At 35.1% G+C, this 13,317-nt stretch overlaps 1 pseudogene; it reads left to right on the forward strand.

Annotated features, from left to right (window-relative positions):
• The first annotated feature begins 8,739 nt into the window (after positions 1-8,739).
• LOC122121542 lies at positions 8,740-8,836 on the forward strand (annotated as a pseudogene).
• Positions 8,837-13,317: the final 4,481 nt, after the last annotated feature.

A 13,317-nucleotide genomic window follows, 5' to 3' on the forward strand; every position in this document is an offset into this window, starting at 1 on the left:
ATACAGACAGACATACAAATACACACAGAGGCACTTATGGGTGCACACAAAAATACACAAATGAAACAACTCTCAGAATATGTAGAAAACAATAGAAAATAGGTCCTGAGTAAGACTAGAATCAAGTGATAATTTTTAATATTAGAAAGACTTCAAGTAAACTTTCCCCCCAGAAGTTGAGAATATTACATAGGTAGTGACCAGAGATAGTAAGAGAGTCAAGCAATCATTTTTAACGGGATAGGATCCATGGTGGAATGAATCAGGGAACCCTGCAGGTACATCTGAAAATGTTCATATCCTGTGTCAAATGTTAAAACATCTTTGAAAACAGTACATAAACAGTTTGAGTATTCAGTTAGTGGATAACATCATAGGAGAAGTTCAGAATTGCTAGTCTGCTTCTAGATTAAATAAAAAACTATGGCAGGGCAATGTGCTACAAGCCTGGAATTCTAGCACTCAGACAGGAGGTTAGAAAGTGGAATTACATAATGATACCTTCCCTGGACCAAGTAGAATAATTTTATATCAGTAAAACAAACCAAACAACAAGAAAGGAATACACAGAAGTTTCGACTAATTTTGACATTGTTTTGAGAAGTCAAGTTTCCTATTGAATGCAACTCATATATATCCTCACTTGTGTTTTAAATGCTCTCATCATTACAGAACATTCCTAGATGCAAAATAGTTCATGATTCCCATCCAAAAATTTGCAAAAGTGAGTAAGCCTCATTCTGTTGGATTTCAAAAAAATGTTGAAGGATTACAAAAGCTTAAGTCTGGAGAAATAGCAAAGTTTGTCTAATGTAGGACTTTGTAGACCTTGTTAAATTAGAATTTACATTTAAAGTATATTTTTTGGATTTTTTTGTAATTTCATATTCTATAGAATACTACAAAATTCTTTTTAAGTAGAGGGATTAATTGAAAAATTCACAAATGATTCTGGCATTCTATTTGCCTAGATATTCTTTCAAGAGTGTTATAATTAGAACGTAGTTAATAGATAATTCCCACAGTTCATGTATACCATGTTAATGTGAATAATCTAGAAAGAGTTGCCAACAAATGGATGACATTAATTTATACATTTAGAAAAACCAATTTTTTAAAGGTTTGGTTTAATATGGTATGAAGAGAGTAATTGTGTGACATCTACTTTCTTCTACCAATATGTAACACAAGAAGCCATTTCCTTATTTACTTGCCTCTGTATACATGTAGAAAAATGCTAGGCTTGGGGTTTGTTTTCAGTTTTGTTTTTGTTTTATTGGTTCGTCCTAGAGCTTGAACTTTTGGCCTGGACAGTGTCTCTGAGCCTGTTTATGATCAAGGCTCATGCCCTACCACTTCATCCTCAGTGCCACTTGAATCTGGCTTTTGTGAAGAAGTTTTTTGGAGATAAGATTCTAAGAAACCTTCCTGTCTGGGTGGGCTTTGAACCATAATTTTCCTATCTTAACATCCTGAATATCTATGATAGTTAAAAAAGTATAAATATAAATAAAATTTGCAAGTTTTCTGATCTCAAGAATACCAGTGGAGGAAAAATGATGCAGGTCAGTTTATTGTGGTGTTCTTTTCAGAACAAGGAGGGCCTCACATTAGCAAAGGTGTAGTATTTTCTCAAAATAGAGATAAGGTATTCATGAAGTGAATTAAGGAATTTTAGGTGCCCCTTACAAGTTGGAAACTGTTGGGCTAGGATGACTTTATGGCATAAATCTTGAGATTGATGGTCATAGAAATAATAGCTTACTCTGATAAACAATTGCTTAATCTTGACGAATTAATTATTACACATGCTTCATAGTTTTATCCTCTATCATAATGTGGCTATTTTTCTGTTGACTTCTCAATCTGTAACACCCCATTGGAAACTACATCTATTGCAGAATTACATAACATGCAAACAGGTACTGTTTTGAATCTCTGAGGAATGTTGAGAATTTAAAAATGAGTAGTTATAAGTCATGAGAATTTTGAAGAACACATATATTCTGTCCTCTTAAAAACTTACTTACTTTTAAAAGTTATGGGTTTCCATAGCACTAAACTGTTTTCTGTTTTAGAATGAGAAAACACTAAATTTATTCTTTTTTGAAAAATTTGGTAAGTATATTGTGAAAATATTGTCTAGTTGGATAGCATGCAAGTTGCTGACCCTCTGATAAAGAAGGGGTAATTAATTCAAATTAGATGCCAAATAGTATTGATTTTTAAAATATTACTACATAAAGAATATTATTTACTGTGCCAATACAGTGAAATTATATTTTACGCAACTTATTTTTTGAATTTTATTATCAAAGTGATGTACAGTGGGGTTACAGTAATTGTAAGGTATAAATCATAACTTTTCAAACTTGTTAACCCTCTGTCATTTTTCTCACAGTTTACCTTCATCCCTTCACCCCTCACAAGTTGTAATGTACATTTCTAACATATTGTCTTGTGAGTATTGCTACTGCATTGGTTTACCTTTTGTCCTTTGTCTCACCATTATGCTTTTCCCCTTCCTTTCGCTAATTAAGGTAAATGTATATACAATACAAAATTATATACAGCAGGGATAAACCATAGGGGGAAAACCCAAAGAAAACAGAAATCACATAGTTCATCAAAAACAACAACCACAAATGAAAAAATCTGGTTCTATATCTTGGAATTCATTTTGCTTAGCATCAGCTAATATGGTTATATATACACATAACAAAGCCACTGGAAAATAATAACTGCATGGATACTATATCATGAAAACAGCATGTTAACTTTTTCATGGTAAAGGTGGAATTAAGATCCATGAATTCGCGGTTCTGATAAAGGATTTTCAAGAGTTTTAAAGTTATGACAGGTAAATTTTAATTGTTCAAAATTTTAACAGCTTAGCCTATTAAGAAAATTTAAAATTGCCTGGAAGAATAGGCTTTCATGCAAAGAAATCCAAGGAGACTTGGTAGAGAGGGAGCAATGTGGATGAAGATGGCTCTTTTTCACACTAAAAAAACAAACCTGAGAAACCTTGTTGTAAATCCTGTAGGTTCCCTTGGAATTGTCCTTACCCAGGAACTATATTCTCACGGTTTGAACCAAGGTTGTATTGGAATTTAAATTCAAAGTTCTTAAAAAAAAAAAAGGCATCAAAATTTGTGAATTTACCTTTAATTACCAAACAGTAATTCTCTGAAAATGATAATTTGAGTCAAACTATTTAGGGAGAAAGTGCCCTTCACAATGAAAGAAGGTGTTGGGATTACACATTTTTGTTTTTAACACTTTCCACAATGTCTTTGGATGTGAAGCAGTGAAACACAGAAAAAAATCTGATTTCTAAGTGGCTCACAAAAAATAATATCCTTATTAATATGAGATAGTGAAGACTTCTCTTATTACATATGCCAAAAAGTTCAGAAAAGAGTTGAGAAAATGGAAAAGTTAATTTAAAAAGTTTTCTTAGAAGACTTAGCTAAGCGTATTTTCTTCAGCAGTGAAAGGAGGCCAAAACTTTTTGATATAAATTGTGTTAGTATCTTTACTCCCTAAAGTGAGTTTACAGAGCCCATTTGGCTCATTACAATGCAGAACTGATTGAATGAAGACATGAAAAAAATTCCACATCCAAATGAGGCAATTAAAGAGTTTTAAAAGAGAAATAATGAAGATGTAGCTGTGTGGAGCCCGTATAGTCCTTCAGGTTCACTAGACATGAAGCCAAGAAGCTGTGATTAATTGGAATTCTGGCAAGAGCTAAGAGGAGGACATAGAAGTAGGACATAAAAGCATTGTCCTTTTGTAACAGACACTGTCTTCCAAGGTATGGGTGATTAAACTCTATTCTCCTCCATACATCTTGGTGAATAAATGCAAGACCAAGAGAAAAATAATCTATTGAAATAATTTTGCATAGAATAACTTCACTGTTCCTGATATGGTATCTAAGGAGAATCTTAAGAGAGAAGATAAAAGTGCAGTGTTTTTTTTGTTTTCTATAAGCATCTTGTTAGCAAAATATATCTTTGAGGTTAGACAATTCTGATTGAACCAACAAGTGATGGAGTACTTATTTTTGTGGGAACTTTAGACACAAGAAGTCTTTCAAGGTAAAAGAAAAAAAATATAGCCAAATATTTGTGATCACAGCTTCTTGGACTGTTTTCTGGAGACAAAGTTTTACATTAAATTTCTCCTCATTAACGTAGATGTTGTTTCATGGCAACCAAATGCAAGAGGGAAGTTTAATGGACTCACTTGGCCAATTAAACAGCATGAAAGAAGAAAATGGCAAATAATATTTAGTGAATTACTTTGCCAGAAGAAAGAAGGAAAAATATAATTCAAAATCAATTGACTTAAAAGAATGAAGAAAGAGTAGTGAAGAGAGATTACAGAAAATAGTATTGTTTTCTCTCCAGTGGAGTAATGGGTTCTTGATCTTGTTTCTTCCATTCTATCCTCACAAGCTACCAAATGTGTCTCAGGACTGGATGATCCATTTCACACAGAAAACTCGTAGAAGAAAGATACTATTTGCAGCAGATGTAGGTGATTTATAACCTTAGACAATCTATTTAATTCTGTTCAAAATTATCCCCTATCCCAAACTTCCCTCTTTGAACAGATTTGTTTGCTTTTCCCAAGATTGTCCTTCATTAACTGATCAAAATTTTGAGAGGTCATATTCATACTCTCTGGAGATTGCTGATGGTTGTGATTTTTGAGTGTTTTTTTGTTTCTTGTGTTTTTAAACTGAATTTTAAAAGGTTGTGCAATTGTTTCACAATTAAATATATACATCGAAGTGTCCAATGCTCCTAGATCGGAGTCACTCCTTCCATCATTCTCAACCAACCCTGTCTCCAAGATTTATTTTCAATTTACCACTTCCTTTATCATGTGTGTACATTGAGTATTCTAGCTGTACTTGCCCCTTGTTCATTTTTCATTCATTCTATGTCTTTACTATAATTCCTCTCTGGTTTCAACTTCCTGATAGTCATTCTGTTAAACTCTCTATTAATACTTTGAAAGGTTTATATACATTCCATGGACTTTCAATCATGCATATTCTTGAACTGATGTCAGCTGTTATTTCCATAATTGATTGATCTGCAGCAACAATTTGCAAGACTGGAGACGTGAAGCACCTAAACATGATTTCATTCTCATCCATTTCGAAGATTAATCTTTAGTCAAAAAGAAAGTTAAACATGGCTTAGAATGTATTCCTAACTACAAATTTTTATAAATGGCTTTGTACAATGGTGTGATTCTTTTGTTTTACGTGGAATAATATTTTCTACTACCTATAAGTTTTGGAAAAAGAAGAAAATTACAATTTATTCCGAGAGGAATATGATAGAAATAGAAGACAGATATTATGTTTGTCATATCTCTGATGAGTACACCTATTCAAGACTTAATGTTATATTTCTCACTATGTTAGACAAAGGGAAAGCATAAAATAACATATGATAAGACAACTATTTGTGACTTTTTAAAATGTACCTTATTAAATGATGAAATTTATTAGCTAACGTTTGGGTTTGAAATTTAGGAGGCTGATCTATTTAACACATTTCTGGAAGGCCCTTACTGAAAAACACAAATTGTGGGTGGTACTATTTCTACACTTTAATGAATGGTTGGACATGTTTGGCATTAGTGCTGTGTAAATAATTGAACTCTATTGTAACTTGCTCCCTACACTTGAAAAACTTGTAATGTCACTAAGCATCATCAACTTGTCAAATGTTATTTTGGCGAATGTGATTTTAAAAAGTTTATTTGAAAAGGAATACACTTTCAGGAGAGTCAATGTAGATTATCATTGGTTTGAGAGTGACATTTTTATACCACAGAACCATGTTGTACTGAAGTCCCAGTGTTTTGAAGCACTCCTTAGTGCTTCAAATGTTTTTCTGAATTACATTTGACCTCTAAGTCAAGTTTTCCGGGCTTTGGTAGACCAATTATGGATCTATCTTTCAAGGAAAAATTTTTTGACCCACTTATGTTGGAATAAAATCTTTCATTAATCATAGGGGAGGGGTATTAAATACAAGCTTAAGACACTTTGTGAACTTGTTCACTCATATGGGCTGGTCATCTATAAGTTGAATGTTTGAATTACAGTACTTTCTCTCAAATTTTGTTATCTCATCCTTCATTTTAATTTGCCTTGCATTTCACAATTGCTTACTGCTAATTCCTGCATCTCAAAGAATTGGGGCCCTGAAATATAGGAAATGAGAAATTGAGATGGTCCTTCAATTACTTTGTGTTGACATGTTGCATGGGCCTTGGTGAGAAGTCTTGCCCCTGTTATCTGGGAACCTAGGACGCATGGGTACTGCAGAAGAATAATGTGTTTTAGACATCTTAGCAAAATTTGGGTATAATCCGTAGGAATGCTTCAGAAATATGGAGAAAAACATTTTGGGACAAGCAAGTTAAAGCAATAAACAGAGCAGCACAGTAAAATCCATTATAGATTAGAGGAAAACATTGTTTTTTTTCCATGTGGATTCAGAAGACCAAGAACAGAATGTATCACAAGTTTATGCTAAAGATATTGCATTGATACTTTTTATATTCTAATATATATTTTAAACTTAATTATTTTTATTCCAATTCTATTTATTGGAATAAATTGCTGCGGACCGGCTCTGTCGGGACAACGGAGGACACCTAGTGGAGGAACTGGAATAGGTGGGGAGATGGCAAACAGACAACTCACACACAAGAGGAGTGAATGCTGAGTGCCATTTAATGCAGAGGATAACAAACTTTTATAGCAAAAAGTCTCCATAAGAAAGGGCAGAAGGTTACACAATCTTGCTGCATGGCTTCATTTTTGTTTGGTCACCAGCTGGTCACCTGATAGGCACTTGTTTCCGGCTTATCTCTAAGAAATACAATGGGTTTCGATGTTTGTCACCAATTAACCATTACCTATGTTTATACAGGCCTTAACTGTCCCATAAGATCTTTCCTGTTTCTTCTTTAATAGTAAGCGCCATGGAGGCCTAGATCTAGCAAGTCTCTTAGTAAATAAAAGAGATTAGCAGGAAACACTTTCTCCTAAATAGTTATCCCAGCAATTGCTATACATTCTTTCTGTTCTTGCCGAGCCTACAGCTTCTTGTAAATCTCTTACAAACAATTCCTTCTGCTGAAGTGATATCGTGAAACCCCCAATACTTTTGTATGTACTTATGACTTGTCTACTAGCCACCATAAGAGGGGTTTCAGGGTAGCACTTAACTCTGGTGAGTTAGTCATATTTTTAAGACACTCATCAGATATGGGAGTCGTCAACACTCTTAAGAAAGAGCTTTAAATAAAGGAATGTTGAGCATGAGTAAGTACAAAGAGCAGTAGAAACAGTAAAAGTTTAATAGGCACTCTTATACAGTGAAGAAAAGAAAAGGAGAAACACATCTTTCCCAGGGGTTTTCCAGCCTTTCCAGGAGTAGGCCTCTTTGAAGCCCTATTCTCCGAGGTAGACTTCGGTGAAGTCCCAGTACTCAGAGATAGGTTTCTGTAAAGCCCCATTTTCTGAGGTAGACTTTGGTGAAGTCCCAATACTCAGAGATAGGTCTCTTTGAAGCCTCATTCTCAGGTCTGAAAGCTGGTTTCCCATGCTAAGCAGACTCCACTGGAGTAGGTGTGGCAATAAATAAATATCAATTTATTTGTGAAATTATCAACTAATTCTAGTAAGTTTCACTGTGTGAAATATAAAATCAGCACATATAAATATAAAATATATAACTATATATACTATAATTAAAAGGCACACGTTTTGCATTGTTCTGTTGTAGTTACTGTATCAAAGGCAAATCTGTTTTAAAGTATTAATCCATTATCTCTACCTCAGTGTTTGATAGAGTTAGACCTAAGGCTTTACCATTTGTAGATTTACAGCATGGAGGCAATAGGAAACTCTGTGATTAAAGCATTATCAATTTAATGCCTAATAACGAGGAGAAACATATGGACTTCTCCTGCAACTGTGAAAATATTTGGTGATAAAAAGGCAGTAGTGTAAGTTCCTGCCTGGTTGGATGGTAGACAGGCCAGGACATTAAGTAATCATGCATACCAACAATTTTTTCACCTTCTTTGCTTCAGCTACTTTTGAAATGGAAGGTATAATAAACAATTATATTTTGATAAAATACCTTCTAGTCTGAACAGTTCTGTTTGAACTGTTCATCTCTCTATGATCTCTTGTAAACAAGATTAGTTTTGTTCCAGTAAGACAATCTATGCTGTCAGGGTAAGATATTCTGGTTGGTCTGTTCCCACATGGCAGAAGGATAAAGGCTCAGGTAGACATTTGTGCCAGTAACACCTCATTTGGGAAAATGTCAACTGAAGAAGTTTAGCTCTTAAGCAATGCTTACTTTGAATCCATTATGTCCACAGAGCTAACACAGTTGGATAAATAAGTACTTGAAAAAGCCATCACCTTTGGGCCTATCAATAAATAATTGAGTGTACGATCAAATTCCAAATCAAAAGACTTAAGATAGTCATTGACAAAAAAATTTGCAAATGTGAGCAATAGATTGATCAATATAATTTTTTCCACTATTCACAGAATTTTAAGGAAATAAGATCGATAGCATTGTTAGGAACAATAAGGTTTACTTGTTACTAGTAGGCACCCATAGATATAAGCCTGAATAAAGATTGCATCATTAACTACTTAAATTTAGAGGATACTACATGCTTCAGCAGCACGTATACTGAAATTAAAATGCAAAGATTAACATTGCACTTGCACAAGGATAATATGAAAATTTGAGTAATATTCCATATTTTCATTCTTCAGATGCAAGAAATGAAAAACAGTTATTAAAAAGTTGATTACAAAATTACAAGTATAACAATACACGTAATTCACATAATTAAATTTAGTTTGACATCAGTGTATTAAATCTTCACCACAGAAAGGCATCTACATAGCATAAACTTTACAAAACTTTTCAAATTAGACAACATTGTCATTTTATCCCAAAGAAAAATAATATTAAGACCTAGAAAAAAAAAGGAATCAAACTGTTTCTATATAGAATGCAACCGGAAAGGACACATTAAAGAACCTATATATTATTAAATAATGTAGAATACGAAGTATATCTAAGAGAAAATAAAATAAATTATGAACATTATGCAAACATAGAATATAGAATATTTTAAAATATACTTTTTCAGACAAGCACCAGAAATATTTTATCTTCTGTACTACTCATTTCAACAGATAAGTTAAAATTATTTCTGATTAAAAATCACAAACTCTGAAGAAATCATTATACAAAAAACTATTGAATGCATTTTGACATCCAATGCAGACAATTCACTTGGAAGTATTCTGCAGAATCCATGAATTTTTACAGTAAAATATTGGTGTTGCCGGGCACTGGTCTCTCATGCCTATAATCCTAGCTACACAGGAGGCTGAGATCTGAGGATCATGGTTCAAATCCAGCCTGGGAAGGAAAGTCTGTGGTACTCTTCAATAAACCACTAGAAAACTGGAAGTGGAGCTGTGGCTCAATTGGTAGAGCTCTCACCTTGAGCTGAAGAGCACAGGGATAGCTCCCAGGCCCAGAGTTCAAGCCCTATGACAGACCAAAAATAAAAAAAGATATTGCTCTTATTTGGATTGTGAAAATATTTTGTAGGGACACAAAAGATGGACTTGCATTTTTGAAATTTAAGAAACATAAGCCGACCATTAGGACTTAGGTGAACAATTTGTACAGCCTTCCACAACTTCATAGATGTAGTGATACATATTTATACTTTTGGCAATATCAAATGCAGTTTCTTCTATGTTGTACTTCAGGCCTGGTTTTATATAATGGTTCAACAAAAGGAGATCCAGCATATCTTTGCTATCTCAATTCTCAGCAGCAAGATGTAAGGGGGTCTTCAGTTTGGGCATTGGTTTCTGTATCATGATGAAGTAAGAAAGAAGCCACTCTGATATTATTCCACATATATGCACTGTGCAGGGGTGTCCAGTCATCTACAGTTATTTCATGTGCCGCTTGAGACACCAACTCACTGACAATGTCTAAGTGTCCACTGTAGGCTTCTCGATGAGGAGGGGTATACTCATAGGCATCCCTACTATTCACATGAATGGCCTTTTGGGAAAGAAATCTCTGTACTGTAGTAAGCCTAATATTTTTGGCAGCCCAATGAAGAAATTTGCTTGGATCCTTCTCCACTTTTTTTCTTGCAATTGATATCTTTCCTTACTTTTTTATCTTTTTCCTCATATTCTTAAGAATTGCCTAACCAGAGACTTTGAGTGCCAGTGGGAATGAGGTGTCCATGTATTTCCCTAATAGTTCACATTGGTTGAACTCATCAGAAATATCCAGTGAATTTTCTTCATCTGTTGATTCACCATTTCTCTTTTTCCAATTTTACTATTCGAAATTATTCTAACTGGAGAGTAGGGAATTGATGGAGAGCAGAGGAAAGATGTTATTCCGTATTCAAATGTACACACTGAAAATGAGGACAAGTGATGTCTTCATGTGCAGCTTATTCTAGGAATGAGAAAATAGGAAATAATGCCTTCTATATAAATGATTTGTGAAATGGCAGAGCAAAAAGTGAAATGCAGCAACCAAAAATATAAAAGCAAAATAAATTAGGATAATTATGGAGCAATCATATTATCTATCAGAACCAAGAAAGGGAGAGACAAAGAGAGAGACAGATGTGTAATGACCTAGCTTGCCACAAAATCCATTCCTCTGATCAATTAATAGAGCAAACAAAGTATTATTTTTTTAAAAAGATGGGAGTTCAGGAAGATGGCGGAGCAGAAGCTGGAAGCTAAACAAGCTCTCGCATAGAAAGCAGTTTTAGAGTTACAGGGAACAGTCCTAAACCAGAGAATCACACCAAGTGTGCCTTCACGGACAGAGAATTAGACCAGAGAGAGAAAACACAGCCAAGGACACAGCTCTGAGCACTTGCCAGCAGCCGCTGTGGCGGCGGCAGCGGTGGTGGCAGCGACTACAGCCGCCATACTGAATCACAGAGAGTCCGGGACAAAGGAACCAGACAGGTCAGGCAAGCAGATTCCACTCAACACCAGCAAGAACCGACAAGGAGAAGAAAAATTCATCTTGCAGTTCAGAGACCAGGGACGACCCAGGAACCAAGATTTGGCGTGAGTAGAAGCCTAACATCCTCACTCCTTCTCAGGGAACAGAGTAGGGAAGGCTACCCCTCCCTTCCCTTCGGTACCGGAAATCACCATCTTGGATACCAACAAAGCTTGGCGGAGCTGCTAGCTCCAACTGAGGCCTTGGAATAAATCTAGAGTAATCTAGGAGGTCACAAGAGCCTAAACTGACCTGCCAGGCTGAGCTCCACCCAGGGAAAAGTCACCCACCTCGGGCGTGAGCCCCAGGAGTGGCTTCCTCCACTGGGTAATCAGAGCCAGAGGCTGCCCCTCCCTTTAGCAGCCTGGACGATCAATTGAAATTCAGTAAACAGAAACCCTGAGAGTGGCTCCAGGCTGGGCTCTGTGAGTTTCTCACAAACCAGCCCCCAGCAAAAGCTACTGTTTGCTGAAAGGCCTCAACTCTACTCAGAACCTAGCCTCATCACAGCATCTCCAAACTCAAGGAAAAAGCCATCTCCCGCTTTTGTGATACTCAAAGCAGATCTCCCTCCCATTGAACTAACCTAGGAGGAGGATCGGAAAACATTGGGGAAAGCAGAGCATTTTTCTGCCTATTCAAAGAAACTGACTTAAGTAACCAACCAAGCCACAGGAACACAAGCAGACCAGAGACTCCAACAAGAGTCTGGTTACAGACACAAGGGAGATACAGGATTTTTCCCACCCCTCCCCAAAAAATAAAGAATTTTTTTGTACCTTTTAAAAAATTTTTTTTTCTAAAATTTTTTTTAATCTTTAATTTTTACCTTTTTTGAAAAAAATTTTTTTCCAGTAATTTTTTTTTCTCTTAGAATTTTATTGTAGGGGTATAAGTTTGTGTGTTTTTCTTTCTTTTTGTTTTTGTTTTTGTTATTTTTTGTTTAGTTTTGTTTTTGTTTACTTCTACTGAACTTCTGAACTTTTTTCTTTCTTTCTTATCCTTTTTTTCCTGTTCTTCTCTTTCGTTCTTTTTTATGTAACTTATTTGCTGTTCTGCATATCCTCAAATAACCCCGTAGTGGATTATGAGACCTTATTCCCCATTGTGTGCACACTTAATAGACAAATTTATTACTCAATTCAAAACCTCTTAGACTTAAATTCCTTAATAGCAGTACTACCTCTTTATACCTATATAATATTTTAAGTATTTTTATTTTTAAGTTTTTCACATCTCCTTTATATCCCTCCCCTTCTCTCATTATATTCATGTTCTTCTCTGGATAGATTGTTTTTCAATCTGAAAAATAGTTTTAATTTTTACCTTTCTATTTTTTTCTGGTCTCTTTTTGTTGCCTTTCCCTTTCTTCTTTTTTTCTCTCTCTCTACTTTCATCCTATCCAACCTATTTCCTGCTTTGAGATTAGGACATAGTTAACACTCCCTGTGTCTTCCCACATCACTCCATTCCTATATTTTACCCACATCTCTTCCTAAACCTAATAATTTGTGGTTTACCAAATTCTTCTAAGGGGTTCGTAGCATATTAATATACAGTTGTTTGATCTTGAATAGATGTATCTGATGAACTAAATTATATCTGTATACTATTGACTGTGCAAATACAGACTTTGGTTGATGCTTGCCTTAAGGTAGTGTTCTAGCACAAAACTGGTGTTAATTTCATCACAAATGGGCACAGTAAGCCAGAAAAAACACAAGAAAAATGGCAAGTCCGGTATCTCAACTCCCACTCATGATAATCAGGGGACAGAACAGATAATGAATAATCCAGAGGAGAGTTCCTAAATAGCTCTACAAACACTGCTGGCAAACATGATAAATGAAAAGATTGAAAACATACAAAGGACACTTTATGAGCATGATAGGGAGAGAGATGAGGCAATCCAAAAGTTTATACAGGAATATCATGAGCGTGAGGAAGCTACTCAAAAACTGATACAGGATTTGCGTGAGCAGCTTGAGAATACACAAAGAGAAAGGCAGGAATGGCATGAGCAGGCTGAGAACACTCAAAGAGAACTACAGGAATGGCATGAACATGAGGAAGCTAAGCAAAGAGTAATACAGGAATTGAGAGAGCTGGAAGAGAATACACAAAGATCACTAAAGGCATTCATAGAATCCATTAACAAAGAGTTGAAGGAAGT

The sequence above is a fragment of the Dipodomys spectabilis genome, unplaced genomic scaffold, assembly GCF_019054845.1.
Source record: "Dipodomys spectabilis isolate Male_0828 unplaced genomic scaffold, ASM1905484v1 ptg000189l, whole genome shotgun sequence".
In the NCBI taxonomy this organism is placed as follows: domain Eukaryota; kingdom Metazoa; phylum Chordata; class Mammalia; order Rodentia; family Heteromyidae; genus Dipodomys; species Dipodomys spectabilis.